Source organism: Phyllobates terribilis, unplaced genomic scaffold (genome assembly GCF_046119375.1).
Source record: "Phyllobates terribilis strain yellow unplaced genomic scaffold, ASM4611937v1 Scaffold_1__5_contigs__length_1240528914, whole genome shotgun sequence".
Lineage (NCBI taxonomy): Eukaryota > Metazoa > Chordata > Amphibia > Anura > Dendrobatidae > Phyllobates > Phyllobates terribilis.
Window position 1 is genome coordinate 1,038,912,539 of NW_027362761.1, and position 8,827 is coordinate 1,038,921,365.

An 8,827-nucleotide genomic window follows, 5' to 3' on the forward strand; every position below is an offset into this window, starting at 1 on the left:
CAGATGACACTAAACTCTGCAGGGTAATCAATACAGAGGAGGACAATTTTATATTACAGGAGGATCTATGTAAACTAGATGCTTGGGCTAATAAATGGCAAATGAGCTTTAATGGGGCTAAATGTAAGGTAATGCACTTGGGCAGAGGAAATAAAATGTATAATTATATGCTTAATTGTAAAACACTGGACAAAACTGTCACTGAAAAAGACCTGGGTGTATTGGTGGACGACAAGCTCACATTTGGTGGCCAGTGTCAGGCAGCTGCTGCATGGGCAAATAAAATAATGGGAAGCATTAAAAGAGCTGCAGATGCTCATGAGGAGAACATAATTTTACCTCTATACAAGTCACTAGTGCGACCACACTTAGAATACTGTGTACAGTTCTGGTCTCCGGTGTATAAGAAAGACATAGCTGAACTAGGCCGGGTGCAGAGAAGAGCGACCAAGGCTATTAGAGGACTGAGGGGTCTGCAATACCAAGACAGGTTATTACACTTGGGGTTATTTACTTTGGAAAAACGAAGACTTAGGGGTTATCTTATTACTATGTAAAAGTTTATGAGGGGACAGTACAAAGACCTGTCTACTGATCTTTTTACTCTGAGGCCTGAGACAGGGACAAGGGGGCATTTTCTGCGTCTGGAGGAAAGAAGGTTTAATCATAATCACAGACGTGGATTCTTTACTGTAAGAGCAGTGAGACTATGGAACTTTCTGCCGCATGATGTTGTAATGAGTGATTCACTACTAAAATTTAAGAAGGGCATGGATGCCTTTCTTGAAAAGTATAATATTACAGGTTATATAAACTAGATTCCTTGATAGAGCGTTGATCCAGGGAACTAGTCTGATTGTCGCATGGAGTCGGGAAGGAATTTTTTTCCCCAATGTGGAGCTTAGTGTTTGCCACATGGTTTTTTTTTGCCTTCCTCTGGATCAACATGTTAGGCTATGGGTTGAACTAGATGGACTTAGTCTTCCTTCAACCTTAAAAACTATGTTACTATGTTACCCCCTCGAGTGTTGTCGCAGCCAGAGGAGCATGATGGGAGACAGAAGAACACTGACGAAGGCACCCCCGAGGTCACCTCTAAATGTACAGCGATCTGCGGAGGGCACGTGGGAGGAAGATCCTGTTCAAAAATCCGCCTTGTCTGAATCTACCCAGCAGGCCGCAGGGACAAAGCAATCAAGATATACGCGATCATGGACGACGAAAGTAACAGGTCTCTAGCCAAGTCCATCTTCTTCGACAACTTCAGCGTTGTAGGCCCCGGTTCTCCCTACTCCCCGAAGACGTGTTCAGGTACCGTTGAGACTGCGGGGGGGAAAGCTACCAGATACAAAGTGGAGTCTATAGATGGCCAGACCTGCCTATCGCTACTGACCATCCTGGAGTGCAACCAAATTCCCGACAACAGGTCTGAGATACCTTCACCGGAGGTGGCGATACATCACCCCCATCTGAAGCGTATAGCTCACATGATACCTGAGTTGGACCCAGAAGCTCCAATAGCTTTACTCCTGGGGAGAGATATACTATGAGTCCACAAGTCTAGAGAATCTATCAATGGCTTACAGAATGCAAGAGGCTTGACCTTGGTTGGGTCATAATCGGAGACGTCTGTCTAGGAGGAGCACACAAGCCGACCTCAGTCAACAGTATGCTCACCAGCGCGCTAGAAAATAGACGTCCATCTCTCTTCCATGTCCAAATAGTCTGCTGGTAAAGGAGTTACCGAGCAGCACTCCCCTGTCTTACCCTTTCTCATCTCCTTCCAACAAAGACCACACCTGTGAAGGTGAATAAGACCACCTAAGATGTGCAGTTTTCTGCAGGACAAAGGAAGACAACAAGACAGCAAAGTCCACAGAAGGCAGGATGTTCTTGGATGTCATGGATCGAGAGATAGTCAAAGACAAGTCAAACAGTTGGGTCGCATCTCTACCATTCGGACCCCGGAGAAGATGTCTACCCAACAATGGGGAACTGGTCTACAGTCGATTCACCTCCCTCGGACACAAGCTTCGGAAGTCGCTTGAGATGAAGAAACATTTCTTTACCTTCATGGGGAAGATATTCCAGAACAACCACGCGGAGATTGCACCTGCACTTCGGCATTCAGAGGAGTGTTGGTACTTACCCATCTTCAGAGGTCAGATAAGAGTGGTATTTGACTCAAACTCCAAATGCGAAGACGTCTCGTTGAATGATGTCCTACTGTCAGGCCCAGACTTCAATAACAGGCTCCTAGAGGTGCTACTCTGTTTCTGCAGAGATACGGTGGCATTTATGACTGACATACAACAGATGTTCCACTGTTTCCTCGTCAAGGAGGAACACAGAAACTACTTGAGGTTCTTCTGGTACCGTGATAACGACCCCGATAAGGACATCACAGAGTACCGGATGAGGGTCCACATCTTCGGGAACAGTCCCTCCCCAGCAGTCGCTATCTACAGCCTCCGAAATTCTGCCAAAGTGGGCGAAGACAGGTACGGATCAGATGTCAGATCCTTCGTAGAAAAGGACTTCTACGTTGATGACTGTCTGAAGTCCACACCAACAAACGAGGTTGCAATCAGCCTCCTGAAGAGGGCTCAAGAAATGCTCGCTCTGTCTAACCTGAGGCTACATAAGATCGCCTCCAACAGCAGAGAATTGATGGAAGCCTTTCCTTCTCAAGACTATTCCAGTGATCTGAAAGACTTAAACCTAAGCATCGACTCCCTTCCCATGCAGCGGAGCCTAGGATTGCTTTGGGATTTTAAGACGGATGTCTTCACCTTTCAGATCAAGAAAGACAAGAAACCCTTCACGCGCAGAGGAGTTCTTTCCTTCGTGAATAGCCTGTACGACCCCTTGGTTCGTAACTCCAGTAACCATGCAATGCAAAATGATGCCGAGAGTCTTCACCCAAGGGAAGTTTAATTGGAACGATCCACTCCAGGCAGAAAAGACAGACTTGTGGACAGAGTGGAGGAAGTCTCTTGAAGCCTTGACCGACCTTCGTGTGAAACGGCCCTATGCTCTTGTGCCATCCACAGAAGTCAAGACTCAAAGACTTTGTATCTTCTGTGACACATCAGTCAAAGCGATCACAGCAGTAGCGTATCTCAAGGCCACAGACGTGAATGAACAAAGCCATATCGGGTTCGTCATGAGTCGGACAAAGCTAGCACCACTCCGTGAACACACGATACCCAGACTGGAACTCTGTGCAGCCGTCCTTGCAGTTGAGTTGGCAAAACTTATCTCGGATGGGTTGAATCTGCAGATCAAAAATGCCGAATTCTACACGGATAGCAAGGTGGTACTGAGATATATCTGAAACGAGATGTGACACTTCTACGTCTATGTTAGCAATCAGGTACTGAGGATAAGAACATCCACTTGCCCTAATCAGTGGGACTACATGTCTACTCACCACAATCCTACAGACTATGCGACTAGATCCGTCGCACCCAGTCATCTGAAAGACACTACGTGGTTCACAGGCCCTTCCTCCTTGTACTATTCGATGCCCCATAGCAGCAAGCCTGATACATTCGAACTAGTGGATCCGGATGCCGACCAAGAGCTCCGTCTTCAAATGTCTGCCCTACATACAGTGATTTCAGGTCATCGCCTCGAATCTCATCGGTTCTGCAAGTTCTCAACCTGGAAGTCACTCGTTCGAGCCATCGCTTGCCTACTTCTCATGGCTCAGTCCTACAAGTCTGTGATACCTATGAGTCTGAGACCTTGTAAAGGTTGGCATCACTGCAAACAAGCGTTCACCGCCCCCAACCTAGAAAAGGCCAAGATTACGAAACTTTGTGAAGTACAAAGGGAAGTTTATGACAAAGAAATAGACAACCTCAACAAGGGACAACCTGTTCTTAGAGACATCATCATGTCATAGTGAGACACCAAGGACGTTTGTTTACCAAAGGGAACATACGCACAGCCGGACTATGGATAATTGGAGTGAAGAGAAGAGTAAGCAAACTCATCTTTAACTGCGTTACGTGCCGCAAACTTTGTGGCACGTTTCAAAAGCAGAAGATGGCCAATCTTCCACCTGACAGACTTAGTACTGAACCCCCTTCACCAACATTGGACTAGACGTGTTCGGCCCTTGGTCCATGGCTACACGACCGACTAGGAAAGTCCATGCAGAAGCAAAGCGTTGGGCAGTTCTATTCACATGTCTTTCTATCAGAGCTATAGTGATAACCTCAGCACACCAAATGATATAAAAGGTACTTTTATTAGCAGTCCACAGTAAACCAAAGTACCTTTTATATCATTTGGTGTGCTGAGGTTATCACTATATCTCAAGGCTTTGGACCCAACTCAAGCACCCAGGTCCAGTAGTGCTGCGTTTTTTCTTATTATTTCTATCAGAGCTGTCCATATTGAAGTAATTGAATCTATGGACACATCGAGCTTCATAAATGCACTTCGACGCTTCATCGCAATCAGAGGCCCCGTGAAGCATATTCACTCTGACAGAGGCACGAACTTCATCAGAACAGCCAGAGACCTCCAAATCCCTTCCAATCTAGACGTTGCTAATGAAGAAAGGTACTTGGGTGATCAAAGATGCACTTGGACTTTCGACCTATAACATTCTTTGCACAAGGGAGGTGCCTGGGAAAGGATGATAGGGATAGCACGCAAAATACTAGACTCTATCTTCTTGCAAGCGAACACCAGACTCACACATGAGAGTTTGATTACGTTCTTGGCTGAGGTCTCAGCTATCATGAATGCCAGGCCACTGACAACACTTTCCAGCAATTCCGGAGACCCGATAGTCCTTACTCCTGCAGTATTACTCACACAGAAAACCTGTGTCCCAAGTGCTCCACTTGGAGAGTTCAACGACAAAGACCTTTACAGAAGACAATGGAGGCAAGTATAAAGCATGTCTAATGCCTTTTGGGACAGATGGAGAAAACATTATCTCTCCACTCTACAAACCAGAACGAAGTGGCAGAAAGACCATCCTAACATCAAACCCGGTGATGTTGTACTCGTGAAAGACAGTCAATTGCATCGAAACGAGTGGCCACTCGGTCAAGTCACCAAACCCTTTCCCAGCAAGGATGGGAAAGTACACAAAGTGGAGGTGAGAGTGGGTAAGCTTGGAGAGAACAAACTGTTCCTCAGGCCAGTTACCGAACTCGTGTTGCTGCTTTCCCCGAAAGAGTCAAATAGTGGCATCCATTGATGCAAAACGAGGAGTGTTCTGTCTACTCATGAGCAGCTAAGGGAATGTTCATAGAGTTATTCTAGTTGCGACCTGTAGAGGTCACCAGTTGTCTGTTTATGTTGTTTAGAAGCTGCACATCATCTAGTGATACTCTTATAGTCACAAGAGTCTGTCCCCTTTAAGAATAATGTGTGCAGAGGGACCGCCCCCCTCCTTCTTCAGGGTGAAAGAGTTCCTGCAATCAGTTTTCCTGGGCTTTCAGGGAAGCAGATAAGACGTGTGTCTGGTTCTACACTCTCTACAACTTTCCCCTTGTCAGATGATTCCAGTAAGAGCAAATACAGTTACATGTTTTGTGTGAAATACTGTAAAGTGAAGTGTATTGTGCTCTGAGATACACCATTTAGTTAATGCCTCTTGCAGTGTACTCAGGTTGATGCATTCTGTATAGAATAGAGCCTGTGGCAGTGATCTTTACCCCAGTTACTCCTGTTTACTGTAACCTGTATTGTCACTATGTTAGTGCTAGTTTCATTAATTTACCCAGTACTGACTGTCATCATTGTGACGCGCCCCCTGAGCTGAGTGTGGACGTGTGTGGGATACCCGGAGCCGGGTCTCTGGGGGTTGTAGTCTCCGTGGCGGCGACCCGGTCCCGTGGCTCAGGGTGGTCAAACCAGTGGCAGTCTTTTAGGGGTTTTAGGTTAATTGTCCGGCTATGCCACCCGTGGATTGCGGTCAGGGTGTACCGCCGCTGCAAGGCAGTCCGCTGAGGCTGGTGTGGTGTGCGCAGCAAAGGATGGGATAACTCCCCACGGGAAGAGTATAGCCTCAGGGCAGGGAATGTGGATGATGGGGGTGATGGTGCGCGGGCGTCCCAGTACTTGTAGTGCTGTATGCGGTGAGAAAGCAGGAACGACTCAGAGTCTTTGCAGTGCAGTTCAGGGTCTTTACTGATGATATTAAGGCAGACCCTCCCGGGAGTACTGGCTAGCATAAGGGGCCTGGTCAGTCTGCGAGCAAGCAGAAGTTCCCCTGGCCAGGTGGAGTTGTAGGCCTCCCCGTCTATCTGCACTCTTCCTGGCTACCTTGCTGTAAGCAAATGGAAGTAGCCCACGTCCCTGAGTATACCGTGTGGTGCTCACCCGTATAGCTGGTGACTTGGGGCCTTCTGATAGCCTCCGCTACTCGATGGCGGTGCTGGTCCCTTCCTTGTGACTGAGCCTCCGGGCTTCTATGGCCAGAGGACCTGGAATCCCCTGCCGGCTGGGTTCTGCTGCTGGACTTAGAGGTTCCCACAGCCTCGGACTCCGTTGTCCGGTATTAGTCTCTTCAGCCAGGACGAGCAATATATCTGCTTCCAGTCCCTGGCACTCAGCTCCTGCTCCTACACAGCTCCTAGCTGTCTCTTGCCCTGTGTCTGGAACTTCACTCCAGGCTCTGTCTCACTAATCCCGCCCCAGACCCAGTTTATAAGGGCAGATTCCTCCCCTCCCTGGACTGGGCAAGAGGTGTTGCATGCTTAAGGGCTCCTGACCAGGAAAACTCCCACTTGCTCTCAGACGTAATATTTCTATTACTGTGGCAACCAGACCCCTGGGGTGCCACAATTGTATATTGTATTATAGTTTTTACCACTATCAAGTTCATACCATCACCATTAAATCAAGATTACAGAACGCTACAGTCTATTTAATTGGGTATGAATCAGGGTTAAGCTGTATCCTAAATCCCCCACAGCATCATATGTGGAGGAAGGCAGAACATGCCCCATGTACTTCTATTAATGCTTTATTAGGAATCCATACAAACTTGGAGCTTGTATTGAGCACAAGAGTTTATATTTCCTTAAAGTAGCATTCCCATAATTTTTTTTATGCTCTAAACCTGTGTTAGTTTGGTAATATATTCACCGATCGCTGTCTTCCCCAATTTCCAGCGCCGCTATGGTCATCTTCCCACTCATGGGAATTCTATTCCGACTTACCGGCACACACTGGGGTTTGTGTGTGAAGCAAATGTCTCTTCTATGTTGTAAGGCTATGGAGCCTTGTTCTGACACTCCATAGACTTACATTATGAAAACGACTTCTGGCTCACACATAGAGCCTTGTGTGATCCGCAGAGTTGGAATAGGCGTCAAGGGAGTGAGAAGAGTGCTGGAAACCAGTAAAGACACCAATCAGTAAGTATATTAACACACACTACTTTATATATATACATTTTCACACTTTTAGGGCATAAAAAGTTTAATGGGAATGCTTTTTCAAATAATGCCTATCACCATCATAAGTAAGGATTTTTCATAAAACAAGAAATCTGGCAACATATCATGGAGCGTGAATTGATTTTAATTTACATTTCTAAAATCTATCCTGAACGATATTACATGTAAACAAGCGTGTATAATGCTATGACTGCTATATTGTAAAAGTAATTTTTGAGGTGTTAATCTTTTTTTGCATTTTTATCTTGTGTTATGACTTTGTAATTTTACCAGCTGTTCATTTTCACTCAACAGAAAAAGAATTTTCAGAACTTAATGAGACATTTATTGAGATATAGACACTTAATCTCAGCAATTATATTGACTGAAGACCTGGATTCATTTATTGCGTTTCTCAAAGAACAAAAATACAAAAAGTAATAACAAGAAATCACTGCAAGAGGAAAATAAAACTAATTGGGTTCATCTGAGCAAAATAAGACATCACATTTAAGATCAATACGTGTTCTTACTGAGTTTTCATATGGATGTAGATATCTGCCTCTGTACTTACTACCAAAGACAATTTATAAGCTGTGCCATTATCTACCATTTTATTAGCAGAAGAACTTGTTTTGTATCGTTAATGTAACACTTAATAATGTACAAATCAATAGTGCTAATTTACTTAATTCATCTGCAGAAATACAGATCACATGCTTAAGCTGATTACTGAGGCTAAAATACAAATACATAGTGAGGCTTAGGACATCTTGGTGGGCTTGCGCTATGGGTTATGTACTGTTTATATTTTTAACCTCATATTGACCAGGACTGATGAAGCCTTAATGACCCGCCATTATTTTTTTTTTTTACCTTACCGATTTCATAGCTTTTTTTTTCTACTGACATGGCAATTTTGAGGGTTTGTTTCATCCAGGACAAATTATATTATTTTTTAGCGCTGTTTGTGGGTATACAGCACAGACCAAAAGTTTGGACACACCTTCTCATTTAAAGATTTTTCTGTATTTTCATGACTATGAAAATTGTACATTCACACTGAAGGCATCAAAACTATGAAGTAACACATGTGGAATTATATACTTAACAAAAAAGTGTGAAACAACTGAAAATATGTCTTATATTCTAGGTTCTTCAAAGTAGCCACCTTTTGCTTTGATGACTGCTTTGCACACTCTTGGCATTCTTTTGATGAGCTTCAAGAGGTAGTCACCGGAAATGGTCTTCCAACAATCTTGAAGGAGTTCCCAGAGATGTTTAGCACTTGTTGGCCCTTTTGCCTTCACTCTGCGGTCCAGCTCACCCCAAACCATCTCGATTGGGATCATGTCTGGTGACTGTGGAGGCCAAGTCATCTGGCGTAGCACCCCATCACTCTCCTTCTTTATCAA